The following is a 23,417-nucleotide window of genomic DNA, read 5'->3' as shown; positions in this document are numbered from 1 at the left end:
AAGGAGAAAGTTACTTCTATAAAATTGATCTCCATTTCGGTTATCATCAACTAAGAGTAAGGTAGTGTGATATTCCAAAAATTACATTTCGAATAAGATATGGTCATTTTGAATTTGTAGTTATGTCGTTTGGGTTGACTAATGCACTTGCTATTTTCATGGAATTGTTGAATTATATTTCCAAGCCATCTTGGTGGTTGTGTTTATTGATGACATTTTGATTTACTCTCGAAATGAGGAAGATCATATAGGTCATTTGAGGATTGTATTGCAAATTTTGAGAGATAAAAAATTATTTTCCAAGTTTAGTAAGTGTGAATATTGGCTAAAGGAAGTTGTATTTCTTGACCATGTGGTGTTCGGTGATGGAATTATGGTTGATCTAAAGAAAATGGAGGGGGTGAAGAATTATCCTAGACCATTGTCTCCTTATGATATTAGAAGCATTTTAGGCTTGGCCGGATACCGTAGAAGGTTTGTTGAACGGTTATCCTCTATTGCTTTACCTCTATCTAGGTTCACCCAATAGAAAGTAAAGTTTCAATGGTATGACGAATGTGAAAAGAGTTTCCAACTATTGAAGGGTTGGATTACGTCGACTCCTATTTTGACATTGACCGAAGGAGTGGATGGGTTTGTTATTTATTGTGATGCTTTATGTGTTGATTTAGGTTATGTTTTGATGCAAAATGGTAAGGTTAAAGCCTATCTTCTAGGAAACTTAAAGTGCATGAGCAGAACTATCCAATCCATGATCTTGAACTTGCGGCTGTTATGTTTGCTTTGAATATTTGGCGTCATTATCTCTATGGGGTGCATATTGATCTGTTCACCGACCACAAAATCTTGCAATATGTGTTTTTTCATGACCCAACCCTGTGGGCCGCGATTGGGGTCCGACCTGGACCCCATGTACCTATCTGTCGACTATAGTCAAATTAGACTATATATAACGTGATACTGCTCACAAAAAACCTCAATGGGTTAAAACTTTTTTCATGTTCATATAGCCTCTTAGATATAGGAACCAAACACACGAACCCAGTGGTGATAAAATATTCATACACGTGTAGCCTCTTTCATTTGCATCATATCATAAAAGGGAAAGCCAGCCGATAAGGCTGCCACAACATAATAGCTTTTACAACATATCGCATAGGCATAACCGAAATAAATTCTTAAACAACCCACACACATATGTCTACAGACCTCTAAGAATAGGAACGACAATATATGGTGGGACAGGGCCCCTACTGTACCCCTGCATAAACAAATATATACATCGCAGGACCAGTACCCAAAAGCTAGGCTCCGAAATAGTGGAGCACTTCTAACATAGCTGAGCGGAAATTATAAGTTGGCGGATCTCCAAAATGAACATCTATACCTGTAGGCATGAAATACAGCCCTCCAGAGAAAGGAGGGTCAGTACGATACATGTACTGGGTATATAAGCATACATAACTGAGATAACAACTGAAACAGGAATGCAGGAAACCAAGTATAGCATTTAATAGGGTACTGTACCTGCATCTCATAAAATAAAGTCATGTATACCGTTATCACGTACTGTATCCGGCCCGCTCGGGGACTCAGTGTTACAAATACATCATTTATCATGATAGGCATATGCATATTATTAGCAATATGGGACGTACAACCCAATTCATGTATACAGCAAGCACATGCCGAGGAACGACGACCCGATCCATATGTCATATGATAATGCCGAGGTACGACGGCCTGATCCATATATTACATGATGATGCCGAGGTACGACGGCCCGATCCGTATAATGCATAATAATGCTGAGGTACGACGACCCGATTCGTATAATCCATAATCTGTCGTGGAACGTACGACCCGATCCTTACATAGCAAAATGTGCTGAGGTACATCTGGCCTGCTCCATATATATATCATAATGCATATATGTGCACGCAAAACTCTGTAACATATCAAACATCCCTTAGATATCATCATAAAGCATGTTCAAGAGCCCCTAGGTATAGGTGCTTACACATCCCAACACTATACAACCTATAGGAGGCTCAAGGGTCGTAGTTCAACTACTTCAAGGCCCTTATCATTCAAAAGTGGGTACAAGTCATGAGTTACATCCAGAATCTATAAATGGGGCTATATACAAATCCATGTCCTATAGAACCTTTAGTCTAGTCTTTCTAGAAGCAGGAAAAGATAAGCTTTACATGCACCACTTCCTATCACATGGAAGACTTGAAAAGTAATGACTCAACTTGTTATAGGAGTTCTAATCAGTAGGAAGTGAACAAGAGTCTTAACTCACCCTGAGAGTTTTAAGAGTGGAATAACTTCAAACATTATATACATAATACTTACATCTAAGTCATTCCAAAAGAGAGGAATAATAACTTTACATACACTACTTCTCAGCATATAGAAGACTTGAGGAATGGAAGCTTAACTACTTTAAGAGTCTTAACATTCAATAGTGAACACGAATTATGAATCATGAATCATGTTCAGAGCTCATGAATACAGTCACCCCAAGCTTCATACACATATCACTTGTCACTTAGATCTAAGACACGCCCAAAACAAAGAACAGATAGGTTGTACATACTTATACCAAAACATGCCAAAAGAAGGAATAACTTTACATACCTTTTACGGACTTCTTTTAATCATGTTCTCATCGTCGTCCTCCAAAACTATTTAACATGGAATCAATACGAATATCAACCACCTCAGACTTTTCCATCATCTTATATTACCTACGAGTATTCACAACATTCATTTCCTCGCTCGCCTTCTCGACTAGTTCCTTAACTAGTTAAGGCGTTAATGGAAATCGGGCAGCACCTCCCCTATAATATGCCCTATCCGAATTTCCAATTAAACTCCTAATAACTACAGACAACCCAAAACAACAACCTGCAGCACATGTATAGGCAGTTCACACCAACATAATACAATAAAAACTGCAAGTGACTCACTCGAGACCACGATACCAAAATAGGGTTTCTAGTTTCCAATTTGCAAAATCTTTAACTATACGAAATGGGGGGTCGGGTGGCTACAACCAGTGCAGAATATCCCACACCACTTTTAGTATACTTTTAGTCCCTGTAACACAACACCACAACCTGCAGCACCACACCATAAGCACAACACCTTGCTTCGACTACAATTCAACTATAGCGACTCCAATTTAATTTGTTTTTAACGTCCAGCACTTATATGAAGTTCTTACACTTATATAAGAATAAAAGATGTATAAAACACCCTATTATAACACCATAAACTTCAAATTGAAAGGAAATATCTTACCTTCCCCGAAATTGGCCAAAACTAGCCAAAACCTAGCCTCGGAAGTTCCTTAGAGTGCTGAAAAGTAGTGGACTGTTTGTATCTTTTTGGTGCTGATCCAAACCATAAATTTATTTTATTAAAACCCTCATAACACTTCCAAACCCTTACCAAAATGTGGGAGAAGAGAACCACACCATACCTTAACGAACGGCTTCCTAAACTTGCTGAAAATTGGCTTTGGAAGCTCTTGTTGCGGCTGAACTTCGGTGGCTGTTTGCAGCCCTATATTGCTTCCCCAATCAATTAATTTAAGTTTTTAAACACCTTCATTTAACCGAGGGATATCTTAAATAATTAATTTACGGAACGGAATCAGAGATTACCTTTCACTTTGGCCAAAGCCGTCACCCTTCTCTCTTAGTCTCTTAGGGTTTTCCTTCTTTTATTTTGTTCTAAATGCTGAAGAATGAACTATGTACAGCATGTAATACATATATATATACCTTCTTAGGATGTGACACATGGCATCCCCTAGAGGAGACATGTGGCAGCCCCCTAGGGCGCCACCTCAATCATGCGGCCAATCCAAAGCTGCATGACCTGCTTGCTTCAAGTAGGTGAATCATCTCCTTATCTCTCTTCCGTAGTTTCGTAATATCTTCTCACTTTAAGATCCTATGTGTTCCTTGCTACTTAAGCTCTATGTTTACTCAAGTATCTTAGTATGCAAAATGTCCCAAATAATAGCTTTCACAAGTACGTCGAGTCCTACGACTCACTACTTAGCCTCTAACTTCTTTCGGATTCTTGTAACCCTATTTTCAATCTTCTCTCTTATGGAGTATCTCCTTTTACTTTCCTTAGGATTATTTGATAATGTTATAGATTATCCTACTCACATGACGACTTCTAAGAAACTTAAGAGCCTTCCCAGAAACTTAAGAAACTTAAGAAGCGTTCCAAGGTACCAAATTATGGGGTGTAACATGTTTAGCCAAATAGAGTTAAACCTTAGGAAAATGTGGTGGCTTGAACTTCTAAAAGACTATGATATGCATGTATTGTACTATTTGGGTAAGGCAAATATTGTGGCTGAAGCTCTTAATCGGTTGTCCATGGATAGTATTGCTCATGTTGAGGAAGGTAAGAAGGAGTTGGTAAACAATTTCTATAGATTGGCACATTTAGGTGTGCGATTGGTTGATTACAATGATGGGGCTGTCCTTGTACATAATATCTCAGAATCATCTTTTATGGCGGATGTTAAGGCCAAAGAAAACCATGATCCGATTTTGGTTGAATTATAGAAGTCGGTTGCCAAAAAGGCCATTGAGGCTTTCTCCCAAGGGGAAGATGGGGTACTTCTCTACCAAGGTCGTTTTTATGTTCCTAATGTTGATGGGTTAAGAAGTTTGATATCAAATGAGGACCATAGCTCTTAATATTTGATTCATTTAGGATCCACCAAGATGTATCATGATTTGACGGAAGTGTATTGGTGGAATGGCATAAAGAAAGACATAGCAGAATTTGTAGCTTAGTGTCTAAATTGTCAACAAGTGAAAGTTGAGCATCAAAAATGGGAAGTTTAGCTCAAGACATTGAAATTCCTACATGGAAGTGGGAAGATATGAATATAGACTTTGTGACGAGCTTGCCTCATACTAGAGGGAAATATGGTTCAATTTGGGTTGTTGTAGACTGAATGACTAAGTCGGTACATTTTCTACCATTTAAGACTTCATATGGTGCTAAAGATTATGCTAACATGTATATTCGTGAATTGGTAAAGCTTCATGGGGTTCCCATGTCCATTATATCAGATAGAGCTACTCAATTCACTTCTTATTTTTAAAAGTCATTTCAAAAAGTTCTTGGTACAAAAGCTAAGCTAAGTACCATTTTTCATCCTCAAATAGATGGACAATCCGAAAGAACAATCTAAACTTTAGAGGATATGTTGAGGGCGTGTATGATTGATTTTAAAGGAAGTTGGGTTGAACATTTGCCATTGATTGACTTTTCCTACAAAAACAGTTATTGCTCTACTATCCAAATTGCTCTTTTTGAAGCCTTGAATGGAAGAACATGTAAGTCCCCGGTGGGATGGTTTGAAGTAGGTGAGGTGGCGTTAATTAGTCCAGATTTGGTAATGGATGCTATGTAGAAGGTGAGATTCATAAGGAAGAGATTGAAGATGGCTTAAAGTCGTCAAAAGTCCTATTCGGACATTAGAAGAAGATAGCTTGAATTTGATGTGGATGATTGGGTGTATTTGAAGGTTTCACCTATGAAGGGTGTAATGTGTTTTGGTAAGAAAGGGGAATTGAGTCCTAGTTATGTAGGACCTTATAGAATATTGAAGCATGTTGACAAAGTGGAATATGAGTTAGATTTGCCATTTCAGTTGGATATGGTTCATCCGGTATTACATGTTGAGAAAATTTATGGGTGATCCAAACTCTATTGTGACACTGAAAATTGTGAACGTTGAAGAGAATTTAACTTATGAGGAGGTTCTGGTGGAAATCTTAGACCGGCAAGTGAAGCGGTTAAGGAATAAAGATATTGGTCTGTCAAGGTGTTGTGGAGAAATCAACAAGTAGAGGGTGCTACATGGGAAGCAGAAGCGGACATGATAAAGCTTTATCCATATCTCTTTTGTTTTAGTCAAGCCTAAGGTACAAAGTTGTCCATGATCGAATCGATTAAACTCATACGCTTCAGTTTCGTATGTCTTTTATATGCATGCATGTTCATGAAGTTGGTTTTAAGGTCATGGTTTATGTTAAGATTGAAAATCTCATGGTTTATGCTCTTCAATATGTCATCATATTCATGTTGGGTTGCTAGCCCTTGTTCTATGTCTTTTCTATACTAGTTAAATCTCATTCAAGGATGAATATTTCCTAGGTGGGATATTGTAAGGCTCCTAAAGTTTAAGAACAAAAGAGAATTCAAGAAATATTAAGACTATCCCTAATTCTATGAGGGGGTCCATGACGCGTAGAGATCTTTACGAGTGGTAGAAGTGAGTCGTGGAAGGGAGTGAGAGGCTGGGAAATTTGGTAAGTGTGGTGTATAAGTTAACGAATCATTTGAGGACTCGTGAAAGTGTCCACAACTCGTAGAATAGAGTCATAGTGCAGGCCTGATATCCTGTAACTATTCAACCCTCGGGACCTCTTCTGTGACTAGACAAGAAGAGTCGTAGAGAGGACTACAGCTCGCAAAGGTGAGTCATATACAAACTTCAGATGTTAGTATTTTGCAGGTTTTCATACCCTGCAGGACGAGTGATGTTTACTACTCGTAGACTAGAGAATGAGTCGTAGACACGACTCATAAAGGAAGATCTGAGACCCCAACTTTCAGTTCTTTTTCAGGGCCTGCTGGACTAGTTATTCCTAAGACTCATCACTGCCTGTACGATTTATAAAGTGCCCTCGTAGGGTTCTTTGGTCATGTTTTAATGAAGGGTATAAGGTTCTTTTCCGAAGTTCAGTTCAATGAACGTATACACTTTTATGCCCAAGTCTAAAGTCTGTATATACCCAATTCTTTAAATTCTCCTCCTATTCAATTCTCTCTTCAAAATTTCCCTAAGGTAAGACTTTAAATTCTCTCTCAAGTTTCTCCTACAAATTCAAGCTAGGGTTTCAATTTTATCAAGGTTTCCTCTTCAATTATAAGTAGATTTTATCAAGGTATATGAGACTTGATCTATGGGGTCCTTTCATCCATGGAGTCCCAAGCCTTTTCTCAAAAATCTGATGTAATTTCATTATCTTAAGCTCTAATTTTTGATGAATTATGTTGGACTATTTCAGTTACATTTGTAATCATTATGAATGATCATTATAATTACGTTTCTACATAAATTACACGATTTCAATTTGAATTGTGAATGTCCATGCATGAAGCTATTTTCAATAATGATATACTTGAAGTATGGTTATGGAGTTTAATTATTTCAAGTATTCTCATGGTTTTCATCCAAATTGACTATGTATATGAGTTTCACTCTAAATTCAAGTATGAATTATTATCATGGATTACAATTATATTCAAGTTATGAATTCCATACAAGTAATAAAAAGGCTGACTTAGGATCCTTAATTAGTGACCTAGGAACCTAATGATATGAATTATGAAAGTATGATATTATGATGTTGAAATGATTATACTCACATTGAAAGTATGACATGAGAATGATTGTAAGACTCCGAAAATGTGAAAGGTCCAAAAACCAAGGAACAAAGGTTGAAATTTCAGAAAGTTGCAGAAACTGGCACTAGAAGCTAACCATGAAAGCCATCACGGACTGTGTTAAATATCATATACCATGGTGAGTCACCATAGTGGATATTCAGAGACTCTTATTGCAGGGGATTAACCATGATGGAGGACCACAGATTGTGGTGAGCACCACGGGTCGTGAAGCCCTCCATGGTGACTCCTCCCCAAGATCCTCAGAAATTTTCAAAAGGTAGGGTCCACAGATGACAACCATGGATGGTGGTACCTCTATGGATTGTGATGTTTACTCATGGTGGCTACATTGCCATTCCACCTGCGAGACCTAGACCACAACAATTTTTCATGACTAGTCATGCACTTCACGAACCGTGAAAAGTTATCCGGTGGTGAAATTTTAGATACTAGACAATAGGCCCTTTTCCAAAAATATTTCTAAGTCCCTAACCATGGGACCCCACCATGGGCCATGGTGAGCACCACAGACCGTGAAGGGTCCCTGTGATGTTGTTTCTGGCTAGATTTTTAAAGGGGCATTATTGTTTTTTCCTGCATTTTAATTCTAAATGGTGTCCTTTTGGAGGCTGAGTTCTTAATTCTAAAGACCCTAAAACCTCTAAATTCCTCATTCTCCATACTTAGACACAATACACTAAATTTTCCCTCCTTTTAAATTCTCCCAAGGACTTCAAGGCAATGCTAGGGTTTCCATTGCAAGGCACTTCAAGTGTCCTTTCTTCTTCAAGTTTCTATAGGGATTTTGTGTCCCAAGGTATGTGAGTTTTTCATCCATGGGTCCTTCCACCCATGGAGCCCAAATATTTTCTCTCAAACTAGCATTTTAATTCTAAATGATGAATTCTCACGGGCTTTTACACAATGACAGTAAATGCATAGTTAATTGATGTACTTTAAGTTTATTTACATATATTGATATATATATATTGACTCCTAATTAGTTCAAATGAATGATTTGCTAATGTGCCTGCATGAAGGCTTGAAAAGGGTTATAAGGCATATTTGGTGGGTTGTTTTAAGATGTGTAGTTTGATGCATTTCCATCACTCTCATGCATGCAAGTATTGTTTAAATGCATTTTGAAAGTTTTTATGAAATGAGCCTACCCAACTTCCTTATGTTAAACATAAATTGAAATGAAAGATTGACTCCAAATGAGTGATATGAAGCAAATGTGTACGTAATGAGAGTCTTATGAAATGATTGATTTATGCAAAGGTCATCTTAGAAAAAGTAATGTTTTAATGTGACAGAAAAATTTTCGCATTGAATCGAATGAAAGGTTTTAATGAGCTATTCTACTAAATGACGACTTTATGTTAAAGTTATATAAATTCTTATGCTCTTATGATGTTTAAATGGTATTCCGTTGGATTGACCTAGCACCGAATATACCATGTAAATGGGGACTCAACCTAAGGGATTATCAACTAAAGTCTTATGCATTAACTACGCTCCAACATAGGGGCCCTTGTCGGCTATTCTAGGCTAGTGGATCCATGATTAACCATTAAAGTTAAAGTTAAAGAAATGTTAAAGTTGAAAAAGTTGTACCCAGTAAGTAGTCTCCCTGTGCCAATGTAGGGATTATGTTGGATTTTATGTAATAGCTTGCATTGTCTTAAATGTTGTTTACGGCCACTTTCTCATAAAACGAATGTTTTAAGGTTCTATATGATGTTTCTTATGCATGCATTCATTATTGCATATTTCTTATATATATGACTTGATGTTCTTCATTATAGCATACTCTCATACTTAGTACATTCAAAGTACTAACGCATACTTTTGCCTAAATGATATCATCCTATAGGAATGAGGGTTGCTCCACACTCTCCTTCTTATGGCTAAGTTGATAATTGAAGGATACCACCTTTGGTGAGTTACCATGTTTCGGGAACAACACTCCTAACCTATATAGCTTGTGTTATGTTTAGGTATTTGAGTTATATTTTGGTATTTTTACCTAATATTGAGGTTGATCTAGGGACATATCTTAGCCCCTACCAAGTCTTAATATAGAAGGTATTGTTGGACATAGTAAAGGGTGATATGTTGACTTTGAATCTTATTGAATGCAAAACCCCTTAGTCCTGATTGCCCCTTACATTTCTGCTTATTGTAGTTTTATCATTACCGATGAAATGCTCAATAAATGCTAAGATGCTTGGGTGATGTACCTCTGGGTGCTTCATTCGCCGTGTTATATCTAGAACCTAGGATTGGGTTATGAAAAACTTGGTATCAAAGCTCGTGGTTTTGAAATGGTCCTCGGAGTCCAATATATCACATCAAGTAGGGTCTTGTTCAGGATTGTGAAGCATGCCACAACTATGAATAGGGGACTATGGGATATTTAGGTTTTCACTTCTTCCAAATTCATATCGTTCCTTAGAGTGTCCTAATCTTTCCTCTAACTCATGACCCATTTTGGAGTTCTCTAGATAATGCCTCTGGAAGAGCACCTCAAAGAGTAAGGGTTGACGATGAGGGCCAAGCTACTCCGGTTACCAATATCCCACATCATGAGGAAGGGGTAACCCATGCTAAGTTTCTCAATATTATTACTTTTTTGTTTCAAGCCGTATCCAAACAAGGGCATCAATGTGTACCTCCTCCTTAAGTGCAAAGTTTGGCCTCTAGGATTTCTGATTTCTAAATGATGAATATGCATGCCTGAGTTATATGGTTTTAAACTAGATAAATATCCCATGGGGTTCATCAATGAGGTTTACCAAATTGTGGCTATCATTAGTGTGCCAACTAATGAGAAGGCTGAGCTAGTGGCATATCAAATCAAAGGAATAGCATGAGTTTGGTAAGAGCAATGGGTCATTGAGAGGGATGAATAAATGGGACCGATAGGATGGGAAGAGTTTAAAGGTGCATTCCTAGACTGCTTCTTCCCATTGGATCTAAGGAAGGCCAAAATCCAAGAGTTCATCAACCTCCGTCAAGAGAGTATGAGTGTGAGAGAGTATGCTCTCAAAATTCACAAAATTGTCCAAGTATGCTCCCTTTATGGTCTCCGACCCTAGGAAAGGATGAGCAAGTTTATTTTTGGTGTATCAAGCTTGGTGTCCAAGGAGTGCAAAAGTCTATGTTGGTTAAGAATATGGACATCTCCTGGTTAATGACTTATGCTAAACAAATCAAAGAAGATGGAGGGTTCAACCCTCAAAGGTCCACTTATGGTAACAATGGCAAGGGCCAAAGTGGTCAATGGTTTGTGGGACAAGGTTCTACTAATTCTCCTCCTCCCAAATTCAACAAGGACAAGGGTCCTAATCCAATAGTCCCATGAGATAATGTTGGTTCCCAAAATTTTCCCCCATGTAAGAAGTGTGGTCGAACGCACAAAGAGGAGTTCTTGGCGGGCTGAAATGCGTGCTTCATATGCGGGAAACTAGGTCATCCTACTAGGGATTGTATAGGTGGTGGTGGTGGTGGTAGGCCTAAAGGACAAGTTGCATATGGAAAACAATCTCAATGAGGTGGCCAATGCTACAATAATTTTTATGCCTTGTAAGAGAGGCAAGAGGTTGAGAAAGCGCCAAATGCTATTACCGATATGTTAAAGATCTCTACTTTTATTGTATTTGCATTGTTGGACTTGGGTAAAAGCTTTTCATTTTTCACTCCATTCTTAGCTAATGGGTTTGATATATTGCCCAAAATCTTAGTAGAGACTTGTTTGGTTTCTACCCCCATGGGTGAGTTGATTGTGGCTAGGAAGGTCTATAAAGGTTGCCCCATCTCTATATTGCATAGAGTTGTACCTTGTAATCTCATAAAGATTGACATAGTAGATTTCAATGTTATACTTGGGATAAATTGGTTACATGTATTTTATGCTTCCATAGAGTGTAGGAGTCGTCAAGTCAAGTTTCAATTTCTAAATGAGTCCTTTCATGAATGGGAGGGCCGTGATTCAGTAGTGAAGGGTAAGTTCTTTTCTTTTCTTAAGGCTTGAAAATTGAATGTTAAGGGTTGCATTTAGCATATTATGAGGTTTAGAGGTGTCGACTCTGAAATTCCTCCTCTTGTATCAGTTCCCATAGTCAATGAGTTTTCTGATGTCTTTCCTAATGACCTTACCAGTGTCCCTCCCAAATAGGAAGTTGATTTTGGTATCAATCTCCTCTCCGATACCCAACCTATCTCTATTCCTCCTTACCAAATGGCCCCGGCAGAATTGAAAGAGATGAAGGAACAATTGAAGAACTTATTAGAAAAGGGGTTCATAAGACAAGTATTTTGCGATGGGATTCTCCCGTGCTATTTGTAAGGAAGCAGAATGGGTCGCTTTAGATGTCCATAGACTATAGGCAATTGAATAAGGTGACCCTTATGAACAAGTACCCAATCCCTAGAATAGATAACTTTTTTGATTAATTACAAAAGGCAAGTCATTTCTCCAAGATCAACCTTTGGTCCGATTATCACCAACTAAGGGTGAGGGAGTGTGACATTCCCCAAAAAGCTTTACGAACAAGGTATGGTCACTTTGAGTTTGTAGTGATGAGTTTTGGGTTGAGTAATGCGCCGAAGGTGTTTATGGACCTAATAAATAGGGTGTTCAAACCCTACCTTGATACTTTTGATGTGGTCTTCATTGATGACGTTTTGATTTACTCTCAAGGTGAGTAAGAACATAAGAATCACATGAGGGTTGTTCTTCAAACGTTGAGGGATAGGCAATTATTTACAAAATTTAGCAAATGTGAATTTTCTAGAAGAAGGTGGCCTTTTTGGGTCACATAATTTCTGATGATAAGATCAAGGTTGACCCTAAGAAAATGGAGGCGGTCAAGAATTGACCTAAAGAATTATCTCCTCAGATAGTAGGAGCTTCTTGGGTCTAGTCGGGTATTATAGGATGTTCTCTGAAGGGTTTTCTTCGAACTCATCTCCTATGACTAAATTGACCCAACTTGCCTCTAATGCGATTTTAAATCTGCAGGAAGGATTAGAAGGGTTTGTGGTTTATTGTGATGCTTCGAGTATTGGTTTGGGTTGTGTATTGATGCAAGATGGTAAGGTTATAACCTATGCTTCTATGTAATTAAAGGTGCATCAACGTAACTACGCTACCCATGATCTAGAATTGGCGGCAATTGTTTTTGCTTTAAAAATTTGATGGCATTACCTCTATGGGGTGCATGTAGATATTTGTACCGATCATAAAAGTATCCAATATGTGTTAACCTAAAAGGACCTCAATCTACGGCAAAGTGGGTGGCTAGAACTCCTCAAGGACTATGACATAATTATGCATTACCATCCTGGTAAAGCCAATATGGTTGCTGACATACTTAGTAGAGTATCTATGGGGAGCGTGTCCCATGTTATTGAAGGGAAGAGGGATTTGGTGAAAGACATTCACAAGTTGGCTAGATTAGGGGTGACATTGTGTGGTACTGATGATGGTGGTATGTTTGTTCAAAATTGGTCTGAATCATTTTTGGTGGTGGATATCAAGTCAAAACAAGACCTTGAACCAGCGCTTGTTGAGTGAAAGAAGTTATTGAAGGAAAAGAAGGTAGAGGTCTTTTCCCAAGGGGGAGATAGGGTGCTATATTACCAAGGACAATTATGTGTTCTGGATGCGGATGGCTTAAGAGGTTTGATCTTGATAGAGGCTCATAATGTTTCATATCGATTCATCCCAGTTTGACAAAAATATACCGAGACTGTGTCCAAATGTATGAATTAGCAACAAATGAAGGTGAAATATAAAAGGCCATGTGGCCTATACCAAGATATTGAAATCTCTACTTAGAAGTGGGAAGATGTGAATATATATTTTGTAGTGGGTTTGCCTCATACCTAGAAGCGTCATGATTCGATTTGGGTAATTGTTGATTGAATGACTAAGTCGGCTCACTTCTTACCGGTCAAAACTTCCTATAGAGCCGAAGATTATGTAAAGTTGTATATTAGGGAGTTGGTGAGGCTTTATGGTGTGCCATTGTCCATCATTACGGATTGTGGTACCCAATTCACTTCTCACTTATGGAGGACATTTCAAGGGGGACTCAGAACCAAGGTAAAGTTAAGCACCACATTCCATCCTCAAACCGATAGGCAAGCCGAAAGAACAATTCAAACAGTAGAGGATATGTTAAGATCTTGTGTTGGAGTTTAAGGGGAGTTGGGATGATTATCTACTATTCATCGAGTTTGCCTATAATAATAGTTACCATTTAAGTATTGAGATGACACTGTTTGAGGCTTTTTATGGGAGACAATGTAGGTCTCCAGTTAGTTGGTTCGAAGTAGCTGAGATGACTTTGTTACTTGATGCTTTAGATAAGGTGAAGGACATTAGATAAAGGTTGAATACAGATTGAAGTCATCAAAAGTCCTATTCCGATACTAGAAGAAGGGATCTTGAGTTTAATGTGGATAATTGGGTGTATTTGAAGGTTTCAACCATGAAGGGTGTGGTTCAGTTTTGTAATAAAGGCAAATTGAGCCCTAGATATGTAGGGCCTTATAGAATATTAAAGAGGGTTGACAAGGTTCCCTATGAGTTGGAATTGCCTTAGGAAATGGCCATGGTCCATCCGGTGTTCCATGTGTCTATGTTGAGGAAATGTGTTGGAGATCCAGGTTCCATAGTACCCTTGGAGATAGTGAACATTGAAGAGAATATAACTTATGAAGAGGTTCTAGTTGAAACTTTAGACCCACAAGTCAAGAGATTGAAGAACATGGAAGTTGCATCCGTTGAAGTCCTTTGGAGAAATCAACAAGTTTAAAGTGCTACATGAGAAATGAAAGCGGATATGATGAAATGTTTCCCTCATCTCTTTCATCTACTCAAGCATAAGGTACCAAGTGATTCATGCTCAAGTATTTAATGCGCTTATGTTTTAGTTTTTCTAAGTCTTCATATGCATGCATATTCGTGAAGTTAAATTTTAAAGTTATGTTATATGCTAAAGTTTAAAGATCTTATGTTTGATGCATTCTAAGTGTTATTCTATATATTTTAGGTTGTTAGTCCTCATGCTGTATTCCTGTCAATGCTAATGATTCTCCTTTGAGGGCGAATGTTTCCAAGGTGGAGATATTGTAAGCCCTCAGAAATTTGTAAGGTCCAAAAAATAAGGAACAAAGGATGAAATTTTAGAAAGTTGTAGAAACTGGCACTAGGAGATGACCACGGAGGCCATCAAGGGATGTGGTATATATCATGGACCATGATGAGCCACCGTGGTGGAGATTCAGAGATTAGACTGAAGGGGACGAGCCATGATAGAGTACTGCCAAAGTGGTGAGCACCACAAGCCGCGAAGCTCTACGTGGTGATCCCTCCCCAAGATCCTCAAAAATTTTCTAAAGGCAAGGTCCCTAGATGACTACCATGAATCATGGTACCCTCTACAGACCGTGGTGTGTCCTCATGGTGGACACCCTACAAATCCATCTGCAAGACCTGCACCACAGCCACTTTTCACAGCTCAACGTGCACTTCACCGACCGTGAAAAAGAGTCTAGTGGTAAAACTTCAAACACTACCCTGCTGGCCCTTTTTGAAAAATATTTCTAAGTCCTTGACCATGGGACCCCCCTATGGGCCATGGTGAGCACCACGGACCGTGAAAGGTCCCCATGAAGTCTTTTTTGACCATATATTTAAAAGGGCATTGTAGTCTTTTCCTGCATTGTAATTCTAAATGGTGTTGTTTTGGAGGTTGAGCTCTTCTATCAAAAGACCCTAAAACCTATAAAATCCTCATTCTCCATACTTAGACTCAATACACTAAATTCCCTCACTTTTTCAAATCCTTCAAAGGACTTCAAGGCAAGGCTAGGGTTTCCATTGCAAGGCACTTCAAGTCTTATTTCTTCTTCAAGTTTTCACAGGGATTTTGTGTCCCCAAGGTATGTGAGTTTTTCATCCATGGGTCCTTCCACCCATGAAGCCCAAATATTTTCTTTCAAACTAGCATTTCAATTTTAAATGATGAATTTACATGAGCCTTTATACAATGGCTCTAAATGCATATATTATAATGTACTTTAGGTTTATTTACATATATTGATGTTTATTGACTCTTAATTTCATCAAATGAATGATTTGCTAAAGTGCCTACATGAAGGTTTGAAAAGGGTTTTAAGGAATATGTGGTGGGTTGTTTTAAGATGTGTATTTTGATGCATTTATATTACTCTCATGCATGCAAGTATTGTTTAAATGAATTTGAAGGTTTTTATTAAATGAACCTACCCAATTTCATTATATTAAAGCAAAGTTAAAATGAAAGTTTGACTTTAAATGAATGCTATGAATAAATGTTTACGTAATGGGAGTCTTATGAAATGATTTGCTTATGAAAAGGGCTTTTCAGCCAAAGTAAGGTTTCAATGTGAAACGATAATTCTCGCATTGAATCAAATGAAAGGTTTTATTAAGCTATTCCACCTAATGAAGATTTTATGTTAAAGTTATATAAATACTTATCCTATTATAATGTTTAAATGATATTTCGTGGGATTGACCTAGAACCGAATGAAACATATAGATGGGGACTCGACCTAAGGGGTCCTTAAGTAAAGACTCATGATACATTAACTATGTGCCAACATAGGGGCCCTTGTTGGCTATTCAAGGGTAGTGGATCCATGATTTTCCATTAAAGTTAATGTTAAAGAAATGTTAAAGTTGACAGAGTTCTACCTGACAAGTAGTCACCCTATTCCAACGTAGGGGGTTATGTTGGATTCCAATAATTGCTCACATGGCTTAAATGTTGGTTATGTTAATTTTCCCACAAAATGAATGTTTTAAGATTCCATATGATGTTTCTCATGCATGCATTCATTATTCCATATTGCTTATATATATGACTTGATGTTCTTCAATATAGGGTACTCTCATACTTAGTACATTTAAAGTACTAACGCATACTTTTACCTACATGATATCATAATGTAGGAATGGGCGTTGCTCCACACTCTCCTCCCCATGGCTAAGTTGATCATTGAGGGCTACTACCTTTGGTGAGTTCCCATATTCCGAGAACAACACTCCTAACCTATCTAGCTTATGTTATGTTTAGGAATTTGATTTATATTTTGGTATTTTGATGTAATCTTGAGGGTGAGCTAGGGAAATGTCTTAGCCTCACCAAGTCTTAATGTAGAAGGCTTCGTTGGACATAGTAAAGGTTTAGATGATGACTTTGACTCTTATTGAATGCAAACCCCTTAGTCCCTATTACCCCTTACATTTTCTATTGTTGTTATTTTATCATTATTGATGAAATGTTCAATAAATTCTAAGAGTCCTAGGTGAGGTACCTTTGGATACTTAATTCATCATGACGCATCTAGACCTTATGCTTAAGTCGTTACAATGAGACAATCTATAAATGATGAAGTTTATAAACATGTTTATGATATATGCTAAATTTGACTATTTTGTTATGTATTCCTTGGGATTTGACTTAGAACCGAATGATGACTTGAGGTGGGGGATCTAATCTTGGGTGTATTTATGCATCCAATAGCCAAAATTACCCATGTTTATAGTAGAGTTTAAGAGAAAATTCTTATAATCCAATTCATTTTTAGAGTGTTTGTGAATAAATATAGCTAACCAACATGATTAGATACTTTCAGGATAAATGAGAAAGAATGGACATTCTAAAGATGATCAAATTAAAAATGGAGCTTAAAGGACAAATTGGGAAAAAATGTGAAGGAAATGCATCATATAGGATTCTGTATGCATCATGCATTAAGCTTCAGCAAATTAATTCCAACACTGGAGTTTATTTGACGTAACAGTGTCGTGGACCTGTTCTAGATAAAACAAATTCTACCGAAGAAGAAAATGAAAAATTTCACTGCGCATAAACACCTGCGCATCACGGACACTGCTTCAAGCATTGCAACTTTGCATTTTTTGAGGCTATAAATAGTCCACTTATATTTTATTTTAAAACATTAGTTTTTAATTAAGGTTTAGGACGAAGGAACACGAAATAAGAACTATCCTAGGGTCTTATTTCTTCTTCTCTTTCATTTGTAAGTTGAATCTTTATGCTATTAATTATGTTTCTGATTCTTCTAAACATTATGAGTGGCTAAAATCCCTTGTTCGAGGTTGTAGGCATAAGATGAAGGTTTTATATAGTTTGCTTTGGTTGAAAATGACATCTTTCATATAATTTATTTTATATTCTTTTTTATACTATTTTAATGCTTGATCACCATTAAAATATATTAGTTGTCTACTGAGTAATTCGAAGATGAAAAGGAGATAGAATACTAAAATATAAGAAGTATGTTTGTTCTAGAATTTCCTAGGTTGATTCGTGTATATAGGATGCTCGTAACACATACCAATACACCATACTTGGTTAATAAATAGGATTATAGGATTAATGCATCTCTATTAGTTCATGCTTTTCCCCGCTTAATGATATAGTTAGGCTGTCAACAGATGTAGGCAATTAAACTGTCGGGAGACCATGATTGTAAAATCAATCTTGTAAATTAGTAATTGAAAGACCCATTAAATGCCAAAGTGAAGTGTGTTAGACCTGAAATCTCCAAGTGCTACAACCCTAAAATTACTTACTCATTTGATCAGAACTCATTAAATTTCCCAACCGTTTCTTAATTGTAGTTTCAATAATTCAGTAGACGATATACTTGAAATATACCTTTTTGAAACACACGCAAACAATTTAATTAATCGGAGATATTACTCACTCCTGAATAAAATCCTTTGGGTTCGAAAATCTATTTCAGAAAGGATACACTTTTTACTTGTAAGACCATGTACACTTACATATGGTCAGGTGGCAACAAGTTTTTGGCGCTGTTGTCGGGGACTTTAAATTTGGCAATTGCTTATTTTCAATATTTTTTAGTTGTTATTGTTAGTGTTAACAACTTGATCTTATCTATGATTTCTTGAAGAAAAATTCATAAAGGTACACTAGACAGAAGTGGGAACATTATAGACCTGCTAGCTGAGCCTGAAAGATTCCTACATCAGTAAAGAAGGAGAGTAGTTGTTCTATATTCCGTACCATAGGTAAATCTGGGTGATACTAAAAAAGTTCCTATAGAGGTCCCTGTGGAAATAGAAGCCAGGAAATTATGTGATGTGGTATTCCCAGTCACAGCGAATGTCACCTCCAACATTCAAAAATCGCCTGCTGGAGGAAAATTTGAACTGAAACAGAACATGGTGCAACAATTGCACTCTAATGGGCAGTTCACGAGGTTTATTCATGAACATACCCAAGTACACATTCAAAACTTTCTAGAAATCAGCGACACTTATACTCCAACTACAGTGTCCCCTGATTATGTCAGGCTGGCCTTATTTCCTTTTTCTCTATTAGGAGAGGCTAGAAGGTGGTTGAATTCCAAACCACCAAATTCCATAACTACATGGAATGACTTGGCTCATAAATTCTTGATTAGGTTCTTTCCTTTAGGGAAGACAAAAAAGCTAAGAGCTAAAATTCTAAGCTTCCAGTAGAAGTCAAGCAGAATTTTATACCAAGACTGGGACATGTTTAAATCTCTACTCATTATCTCTCCTTATTATCACCAAGCTAATGATATATTAGTCCATACCTTTATTGAAGGTTTGGAACCCAACACCAAAATTCCTCTTCATTCAGCTGCAGGTGGATAGGCTTTGGAGAAGACATATGATGAGCTATAACATTACTGAACTATATATTCCAAGGTAATCTAGAATGGAATGGAGGAAACGCTTGGCCTGTTGTCCAAAAATAGGCAGGTATGCTTGAAGTAGATGTTGTGATAACTTTGACAACACAAATTATAGTAATACAAAACATGATGATGACTTACTTCAGCAACTTAGTTTTGGGCAAGCAACAGACTCCTGTAAATGTAGTTAAGCAACAATAGATATGGTGTGAAGTGTTTGGCAGCAGTGAACACACATTAGAAAATTATGGTGTACATACGAAATTGGTAAATTTTATGTGGAACGAAAGAGAGGTGGAGGCCAACAAAATTAAGGCAACACTTATAAACCAAGTTGGAGGAACCATCCAAACTTCTTTTGGGTGGAAACTAACAAAACTAGCACTAAGGACAATATAGACCACAAGGAGGAGGCCAGCACTATAATTAGCAAAGTAGAGCAGCCAACAATTAAGAAGTGTATAGGAAACATGGACATGGAGGACATGCTTAAAAAACTCATGGCTGACCAAGCTAATCTAGCTGCAGACGTTCGTCAGTAACAATCACTACTCCAAATTTTAAGAGGCAGATGGGATAGCTAGCAAGTGCTCAAAATTCTCATCCGCAAGATGGTTTACAAGGTAACACTGCTAAAAAAGCCAAGAAGGTAAATATTGTAAGCACACAAAGTGGATGACCACTAGCGAAGCAAGAACCATAAAGCAAAGGTAGTAAAGGTAAAGGTAAAGCTATGGAGGGTAAAACTGGTGAGCCTAGCTTAGCACAAGTAGAGAAAGAACCAAAGACAAAACCACCTCCCCTATTCCTACAAGAATTTAAAAAGAAGAAGGAGTAGTATTTTGAAAAATTAATAGATATGCTTAAACAAGTACAAATTAACTCACCTTTGATTGATGTGTTGCAGGGTATTCCTAAATATGCCAAGTTTTTCAAAGATATTTTGGCAAACAAGAGAAAGTTAGCTGAATTTGAAATAGTGGCACTAACTGAAGAGTGTAGTTCAAGGATCTTAAACAAAATAAAGCTACCATCTAAGAAAAAAGATCCAGGTAGTTTCACGGTACAGGTAATAATTGGTAAGTATAGTAATGAAAGAGGTCTCCGTGATCTAGGTGCAGGTATAAACTTGATGCCTATATCTACGCTCAAGAAATTAGGCTTAGGAGAACCTACACAAACCACCATTTTGTTACAATTGGGTTATCATTCTATAGCTAAACCTAATGGTATTATTGAGAATGTATTAGTTCAAGTAGGATCACTCATCTTTCTTGTTGATTTTATTGTATTAGATTTTGAGCCTGAACCAGAGGTTTCCTTTATCTTGGGATGTCCTTTCTTAGAAACAAGAGGAACACTTACTGATGTGGCTGCAGGTAGATTAACTTTGAGAGAACATGAAAAAGTTGAGGTATTTGATGTATATCAAGCACTGAAATTTCCTATAGTCTATGAAGAATTACCTGTTATAACTATCATTGATGAGGAAGTGGAAGCTCAATGCATTTTAGCTAAGACCCTTTAGAAAGAGTATTGATGGGTCAAGATATTGAAGGTGACATGGAAGCTAAAGAGCTAGTGAGTGTGCTTGACATCTTTAATTTCAGCATGTGGAAAAGGACGTGGAACCATTAGATAGAGAACTGGGTCCCTCAACTAAGTTATCTCTTGAAGAAGATCTTAACTTGAAGGTGAAGCAAATTCCAACCCATCTCAGGTATGCTTTCCTTGGAGTTAATAATACTTTACCTATAATTATTTCGTTGTCTGTGTCTGAGATGCAGGTCGTAGAAGCACTTAAGGTGCTAAAAAGGCACAAGAAGGCAATTAGATAGCAAATGGATGATCTTCATAGCATCAGCCCTGCTTTATGCATGCATAGGATCTTTATGGAAGGACATAAAGCAAGTGCACAACGACAATGCTGATTGAACCTTATTATGAAAGTGGTAGTGAATAAAGAGATAATTAAGTGGCTAGATGCATGTATAATATATCTAATCTCTGACAGTAAGTGGGTAAGCCAGTTCAGTGAGTACCAAAGCAAGTGGGAATGACCGTGGTGACAAATGAGAAGAATGAGTTAATCCCCACCAAAACAGTGACTCGCTGGCATATTTGCATGGATTATAGAAAATTAAATGATGCCACGTGAAAAGATCACTATCCAGTACCATTTATTGATCAAATGCTCGACAAGTTAGTAGGCCAGGAGTACTATTGCTTCTTGGATGGATATTCGGGTTATAACCAGATTACCATTGCACCGAAGGTCCAGGAAAAGACAATGTTAACATACCCTTATGGGACATATGCATTTAAGCATATGCCATTTGGTCGTTGTAATGCTCCTGCCACTTTTTAGAGGTGTATGATGGTTATCTTCCATGATATGGTGCAAGAGTTTAAAGAGATCTTTATGGATGACTTTTTAGTATTTGGAGAGTCTTTTGATCTTTATTTGCATAATCTAGAGAAACTATTAGCAAGGTGTGAGGAAACAAATCTTTTCTTAAATCTAGAAAAAGGTCACTTCTTAGTAAAGGAGGGGATTGTGTTGGGCACAAAGTGTCAAAAGATTGATTGGCGGTATATAAAGCTAAATTCAAAGTAATCAAGAAGCTTCCACCATAGGTTTTAGTAAAAGATATCCGCAGTTTCCTAGGCAATGCTGGATTCTACTGGCGATTTATTAAGATTTTTTCAAAGATCGACATACCTATGTGCAGCATGTTAGAAAAGGAGGTAAAATATATTTTTGATGATAACTGTTTGCAGGTCTTTGAACTCTTGAAGAAGAGGCTGATTGAAGCACCAATCCTGATAGCTCCAAATTGGGAACTACCTTTTGAGCTAATGTAAGATGCAAGTGACATAGTAGTGGGAGCAGTGCTGTGACAAAGAATCTCTTAGCTAAGTTTGGTGTCACGCACAAGGTCGCCACAGCATATCATCCCTAGACTAGCGGATAGGTAAAAGTATCAAATCATGAAGTGAAGTAAATCCTTCAGAAAACCATCAATACAATAAGAAAGGACTGGGCTATAAAGCTAGAGGAAGGGATCTAGGCCTACTGGATGGCGTACAAAGAACAATTGGCACTTCACCATACCATATGATATTCAGAAAAGCATGTCACCTTCCGGTGGAGCTAGAGCACCAAGCATATTAGGCCATTAGAAAGCTGAACCTAGACCTAGAGCTAGCAGGTAGAAAATGTATGGATTAGCTCCATGAATTGGAAGAATTCACACTCCACGCTTATGAGAATGCAAAATTGTATAAAGAGAAGACAAAGAGATGGCATGATAAGCATATAGTCGCTCGAACATTTGAGCCAGGACAAAATTAACAAGTGTTCGCATCTTTTTCCAGGTAAGCTTTGATCAAAATGAAATCGCACCGAGTTACCACATTCGTGGTGAATGGAAAATATGTTAATTAACATTTTAGGCATGACGTCGATCGTGAGGAAGAAGAAATTGAGCTCAAGAATGAATGAAGCTAGAGATGAGTTGTGCCGCTATTATAAATCAGGCACTACACAGGAGACAACCCATAAGGTAGCGTAACATCTTGTTTTATCATAGGTTATATTTGAATTTTTTTCAAATTTTCTACAATATCATTTTGTTTGTGTATACATAGGATACTATAATTTGTACATGAAAAACAAAATCAAAAAAAAGAAAAAATAAGGAAGCATAGAGGATTTCTAAACATTGTGGTCAGCGATAGGTCCGCATCGCGGACCTACTCTCTCACTGTTCAAGTTTGGACCAGATATGTCTCGCTCAAATTTTTGAAAAAAATTCACTCTAAGTAAGGTGTGCGCTAGGTCCACGTCGCGGACCTGGTTTAGTTCAGTGAAGTTAATATTTAAGAATTTTGGCACAATAACCAGTATGGTTTGTGACGTCTCCATATCGCAGACTTGGGAGGATTTTCAGGTAGTTTCATTAAAAAAGATGGGCTCAACCTCGATTTAATTGTTTTAACCCAACCCAACATAATTTTAACCCTTAAAATTCACTTTAAACTTTATAAATTCAATCCTTTCACCTACTTCACTTCTTCTACTCTGAAAATTCTCTCTTCTCAAGAAATTTTTTTTAATTTTCTTCTTCACCTAT

Source organism: Solanum dulcamara, chromosome 7, assembly GCF_947179165.1.
Source record: "Solanum dulcamara chromosome 7, daSolDulc1.2, whole genome shotgun sequence".
In the NCBI taxonomy this organism is placed as follows: Eukaryota; Viridiplantae; Streptophyta; class Magnoliopsida; order Solanales; family Solanaceae; genus Solanum; species Solanum dulcamara.
Note: the sequence above shows the minus strand (reverse complement) of the source record.